The sequence below is a fragment of the Erinaceus europaeus genome, chromosome 9 (genome assembly GCF_950295315.1).
Source record: "Erinaceus europaeus chromosome 9, mEriEur2.1, whole genome shotgun sequence".
Taxonomy (NCBI): Eukaryota; Metazoa; Chordata; class Mammalia; order Eulipotyphla; family Erinaceidae; genus Erinaceus; species Erinaceus europaeus.
In genome coordinates, this window is record NC_080170.1 from 99816410 (window position 1) to 99823316 (window position 6907).

Below are 6907 nucleotides of genomic sequence, written 5' to 3' on the forward strand. Positions count from 1 at the left end.
TATATATATATATATATATATATATATATATATATATATATCCTGAGCTTCACCACTCCAGATTACTGACTTTTTCACATAGAAAGAGTGAGACAGAGAAGGAAAAGGAAAGATACCATAGCAAAAGAGAGTCCTTTAGTGAGGTAGGGGCAAGGGAAAGCACATGGCAAAGTAGTGACCTATTTTGCTGGCCCTCTTTTTGGTTTTGAATCAGAGTCTTGCACATACACAATTCCACCACTCTGGGTGGCATTTTCATTAAGGTTGAGATAGACAGAAGAGAGGCACCACAGTACCAGAAATTTCCTTAGTGCTGAAGCAAAAGTCAAACAGTATCTGGGACTTGAACCTTGACCTTGTGCATGGCAATACATATGTCCTAGTGAGGGAACTCTCTCTCCTTTGACATGGTTTTCTAATATTTTTTTCTTTTTTAAAAATATCTATTTACTATAAAACATAGAGAGGGAAGGGTGGGAGAGAGAGGAAAAAAAATAGATAATCAGTGCACTGTTCAGTTCTTGCTTTTAAGGTGGTACTGGGAATTAAGCCTATGGTCTCTGACAGCAAGTTAGTGTTAAAATGGACTGAGTTCTTTGACACATATTAACCCTCTCAAAAAGAAAAAAAATGGACTGAGTTATTTCTCTGATCCTTATTATTGTTATTTTAAATAAATACGTTTTGAGTTTCAGATTTTCTGTAAAGTTCTGAATTTCACTTACATAATAATAGACAAAAATTTAGCATAGATTGTAATATGTACTAATGTTCATGTGATAATATATTACATTATACATAAACAGGTATTACATAACCTATTATAGACTAAGATATGTTTATAGAATTATCTGCAATGTGACCTATATCAATGTAGACATCATTGAAAAGGTATCATGCAATACATATCATGGAATATATAATGATATATAATATTCATGATTTTATAAAATCAATGTTTTAATATCCAAAGACAAAATTTTAGCTTGGATTATTGCCAAAAGTCAGTGCAGCCTAAGTCCTTTAATTTCTCACATTAGGCTCATGTCTTCTAATCCTGAAAGTGTTTTTAAATTTATTCTTTGACCTATATGTCCACAAAGCTTTGCTTTTTCTTAGTTTCCTTTTACTCAATAAAGCAAAATAAATATATAGGAAGAAAATCTTATAGTCTCGTAATGAAGAAAATGTGACATTCAGGTCATTATACTGTCAATGCTTAGCATTATTATGGATCATTATTCATATTTGAATTTTGAATAAAACTAGTTCAAAAATATACTTATTTTTTTCTTGGGCCATACTCAATATTCTCTTTCTTTTGATTGATAATATTCATTTATTCTAAACAGATCATTTTCTGTAGGCAGTCTTCATTCAATGATTATATTCATTGTCAAGCTCAATCAGTTTTGATGTACTGAAGCTTCCATACATCAGTTCATAACTAGATTTAGGTATTTGGAAAGCAACAAATGTTGCTTTTTTTACTCCTTTTTAGCTGCACTAGAGAGTAGTTATTGGGGACTTTGAGGAGATATAGGCATGGAGTAAGAGTGAATAGAACCAATCTCCCCCCAAAACAACAAATACCTACAACTATCAAACTTAACAAAATTCAGCAACTAGAGATGAGACATCCACAGAAGCCACTGCAGCATCAGCCACCAAGCTGTAGATACTACCATGATTCCATCCTGAATTCCCTAGGTAGACCATTTCACCACTGTATCCCGGAACTTTACCTCTCCAGAACTCTACCCCACTGAGGAAAGATAGAAACATGTTGCAGGTGTGGATTTACCCGCTAGCACCCATGTCCAGTGGAGAAGCAATTACAGAAGCCAGAACTACCACCTTCTGCATGCCAAAAAGAATTTTGGTCAACACTCCTAGTAGGGGGCAAATGATAGAGGCAAGATATACAGAGGACTCTGAATTTCAACTACAATCAGGACCCAGAGAAAGAAGAGGAAAAATTGAAGGACATTCTGAAGTAATAACAGGTGTGGGTGTGACTTGGAAAGGAATAGAATACAGGACCATGGGGTTTATAAAACTATAACAGGGGCATAATTCTGCACCATGCCTACTACCAGAGTTATGTATCCCCACTCCTTCCATTGGAAACTATAGTAGTATATAGACAGTTATAAAAATAATAGTCAACTTACATCTGTGACCTTGGGGGAACTACTATAGTTAAAAAAGAAAGCATATGTTGGGGATCAAGTGGTGATGCACATGCTACAATGCTCAATGAACCAGATTCAAGCCTAAAATCCCCAAGATTTGAAAGCAATGAAGCAGTGTTACAGGTATCTCTCTTTTTTTTGCTTTCTCTATTATCTCTCAAATTCTCTCTATCAAAAAATAAATAAAATATTAAAAAATAAGAGTTATTTTATGTATATCATGCTTCTTTGTTCTCTTTATACTACTATTACACAAAAAAATGTTTTCAACACTAGGTATGTATGTCTTTTCTATTGCTTTTCAATCACTAATAATATTTGCCTTCATAAAGTTAAAAATGATTTATGTTGTTAAAACTCAATTCTAGGGCACTAAGTGGGGTTAAGTGCATACAGTATTAATCACAAGGACTTGCACAGGAATCCCAGTTTGAGCCCGTCAGGCTAGTGGTGTGAGAGAGATGACCCAGGAACCAAGCTGGTGGTGGTGAGGAGGTACAAATCTTTATTCACCCAACGCCCACGAATCGGATGGTAGTACATCAGGTTAAGCACACAAAATCAGAGCACAAGGGCTGGCCTAAAGATCCCAATCAGAGCTTACACGCTCTTCGAGGGGGGAAAATGGAAGTCCAAGTGGGAAATGGAAGTGGCTTGACAATACCATACATGGTTAGGTAAGGGGTGGAGAAAGGTAAAAGGGGCTGGGGAAGGTAAGAACTTCCTTAACAACAGTTGTTAGGGGGTCAGGCGGTGGCGTAGTGGGTTAAGCGCACGTGGCGCAAAGCACAAGGACAGGCTTAAGGATCCCGGTTTGAGCCCCCGGCTCCCCACCAAGGGGAGTTGCTTCACAGGTGGTGGATCAGGTCTGCAGGTGTTTATCTTTCTCTCCCCCTCTCTGTCTTCCCCTCTCTGTCTTCCCCTCCTCTCTCCATTTCCCTCTGTCCTATCCAACAATGAACAACATCAACAATGGTAATAATAATAATCACAATGAGGCTACAACAAAAAGGGCAACAAGAGGGGGACAAATGGCCTGCAGGAGTGGTGGATTCATGGTACAGGCACCGAGCCCAGCAATCAGCCTGGAGGAAAAAAACAAAAAACTGTTGCTAGGGGTTTAATTGGTAGGATTAATAATACCCTGCAGGCAGGGAGGGTCTAGAGGGTAGGAAAAAAAATATCAAATGAGCAGACTGGGTGGGGAAATAGGGAGGAAACCTTAAGTCATTTGTTAGACAAAGCAGAACATTGATATGTAGATAATAAAAGACTGGGCCATTGAATCAAGGAACGCAGAACAGGCTTAATGTTTTAAGGAATGCCAAGCCCCTGGAGGCAGAAAAATGCAGGGTTTCTGTAGACAGAATAACTGACAGGGAAGCAAAAACTGGAACCCGTACTTCTCCCCAGCTCAACCTTAGCAAGAGGGAGTCTGACAGGGTGATTCATTTCCTCAGTTCCCCATTTTTCAATGGGAAAAGCCTCAGCATGCTCAACCTGGTTCTCACAGTATTGTGAGCAAGCCGCCAGCTCCCCACATGCAGGGATGTCACTCCAGAAACCATGAAGCAGGGCTGCAGACATCACTCTCCCACTTTCCCTCCTCTATCCCCTTTCTCAATTTCTCTTTGTCCTATTCAATAAAATGGGGAGGGGGGAATAGCCACCAGGAGTAGTGGATTCATAGTGCTGACACAGAGCACTAGCAATAACCCTGGAGGCAAAAAAAAAAAAAACTCAATTCTAATAAAATGATGGAAGAAGACAAGTTGGTGGTGGGAGTTATGTGTTATGTGCAACACCTCTCTTGGCAGATAAAAAAAAAGTGTACTCATTTAATAATGACTCATTTATAAATCATTATTCTCCAATACAGTGATTTTGAAAAAAAAATCAATTCAGGTGGTGGCACATCTAGTTGAACATACATGTTACAATGCACAAGGACCTAGATTTGAGCCCCCAGTCCCCACCTGTAAGCGGAAAGCTTTTCAAGCGGTGAGGCAGTGCTGCAGGTTTCTCTCAGTCACTTTGCCTCTCTATCACATCCTCTTCTCTCTCAATAAATAAATTTTAAACTATTAGGCCCTTAAGCTTTTGACATAGCACTGTGATGTATGCTAGTTTTGGGGGTGTATTAAAACTATTTGATCTCTTCAAAATTTCATCTTTTTAGAAGATATGTTTGTGATACTCATGTAACTTGCTAAATTCATCATCCACTTCATAATCTGTATGTCATAATTAATTAATAATATAAGTCAAAACAAGGTATATTGAAATACTTCACTGATTGTTTTTTTTTCCCAATTGTATATCCACTACAATTCATCCTAATACACTGAGTAATCAGTCTATTGTCTAGTCTTTTCTCAGCTTTACGTGGAGGAAAGTTTTGTTTCCTTTTAGAATTCACACTCAAAAACTGAGTAAGTCATGTTCATTCCATTATTTATTAGGGCTAAAGTCATCTGATTTTCTTTCATTAAATAATTGCCTCTTTCCTGTTCTCTTCTAAACTCCTGTACCAACAAAAGTTAACTTTTGTTAACTTTTTTTAATCTTCCCCATTTATTTTTCAGGTATTTGAGTGGTGTTAAATTCTTGAAATCATATTGTAGCAATGCTAATGGGCGTTTATTGATAGTACCTTTTGTTTTGAATATCAGTTGTTTATACCTAATGTTGTATAGAGATATTGCTATGGCTTCCAATCCTTTATATCACATGAAAATAAATAATAAGTATCCTCATATAAATTCATTTGTGAGATACACATATTTTTAAAAGACATCATCAATGATGAAAATAGAAAAGAAATAAATATTCAAAAATAAAATGGTAGATATACCCTTAGGCTATCATTTTGACATACATATGAACTATTTGAAATGCATGCAATCCAAACTTTCCATTGATGAGGAGAGTAAGATTATAATCAGGGATTCTGAAAGATATCAGTGTCTGTCTAAGCCTTCTTTCAAAAGCAAAAAAGATTATTAAAAAGAAAAAAACTCTCCTTGGCACAACCTTGAATCTCACTGGTCAACATCAATAGGGGAAACTGATTTACAAACATAAAATTTTCATTTAAAAACATGAAGAAAAGTGGATCTCAATCTAGATAAATACATGTGTTATGGCATTAGTGAAAGAAAAGAATATGAATGGCTATAAATATGATTGGTGCCAAGTACTGTGTTGTAATGTAATACTAGTAAACCAAAAATTAAAGGAAAATTGTACTTAAATTTACAACTCTAGCTACTAAAATAGATATTTCCAGATAACTTCCTTAAATTTCCTTCACTTTTACATGTTTTTAACCTGTGAAAACTATAGTTGTGCTGTGTTTCTGTCCTCTCCTCTCCCGGGTCAACTAGGAATACCAAAGAAGACCACCCGGGACTGAAACAAGACAGGTCGAGAACAACTTCAGGAACTCACTAAATCACTGGTGAGTGCAAACACGTGTAGCTCATGGACATAGAGGAGCCTAGGGAGAGATTAAGTGGCTGGTAACAGTCCGGAAGTTTACCAGTTGAGACACCACCACTAATCTGTTTCACCAACAAAAAGACAGCTGAAGGGAGGAGAGGACTCCCCTAAGACTCATTATATGCAACTGTGAGTCTCCATTGCTACTGCCCTCAGAATCTGGAGCAGCTGAGGGGAAGCCCTGTGCTGACTCCAGGGGTCAGAGTGCTAACCAGGAAACTCAGGAGAAGATCTATAACTCTGTGGCCTGGCAGTGGGGCTGTAAGAGTCTCTTTGCATAACCACTGGATTATATCTGCCCCACCCTGCTTTATCTCTTGGTCAGGAGTCAGTGATTAAGCTAAGAAGCCTACTTATAGTTTAAAAGCCCTCATACTCCCATAGCTTAGAGGGAAGAACAAGAACAAAAGAGGCTTTTAAGCCACTGTGCTCCAACTCAGAGATTAAAATAATATTGAAACAACTGTCAATTTCCACAACTGTGAACCTTTAATTACCTTACTTTTAATTACCTTACTTAGACACAAGTCAATCCAGGAAACAGTGATCAGTAATTTGAAAAGTACTGAGAGAGGGACCTCATGACATACTATATAAAATGATTAAACCGACTAGAAGAAATATTGGAGAAATGAACCAGGTAAATAGTCCAGCTAAAAGCCCACCAAAGGTTAAAGCACAAAGTAATGAGGTCAACATCCAAACACTAGTTAAGGAAATAATCACAGGAGTGAGTAAAAAGTTTGAAAGAATTGTCATCAGAATCACAAAAACAACAAATGAGACTCTGGAAGAAAACACTAATTATCTCAAGGTTATTAGAAAGCAGAAAGCTGAAATAGCTGAGCTAAGAACACAACTAGTTGAACAAGCTAAAACAGTATCAGAACAGGGTAACAAAATAGATGAACTCCAGAAAGCAGTAGAGGGCAGAAAGAATAGAATCAATGAGGCTGAAGACAGAATTAGCAAGATCGAGGACAAATAAGAGACAACTAAAAAGGAAGTAAGATATCTCAAAAAGAGATTAAGAGATTCTGAAAACAACAACAGAGACCTCTGGGATGACTTCAAATGAAATAATATACGCATTATTGGCTTACCAGAGGAAGAAAGAGGGGGAGGGGAAGAAAGCATTCTTCAGGACATAATAGCTGAGAACTTCTCTAGTCTATACAACATAAAAGACATAAAGGTTCAAGAAGCTGGGA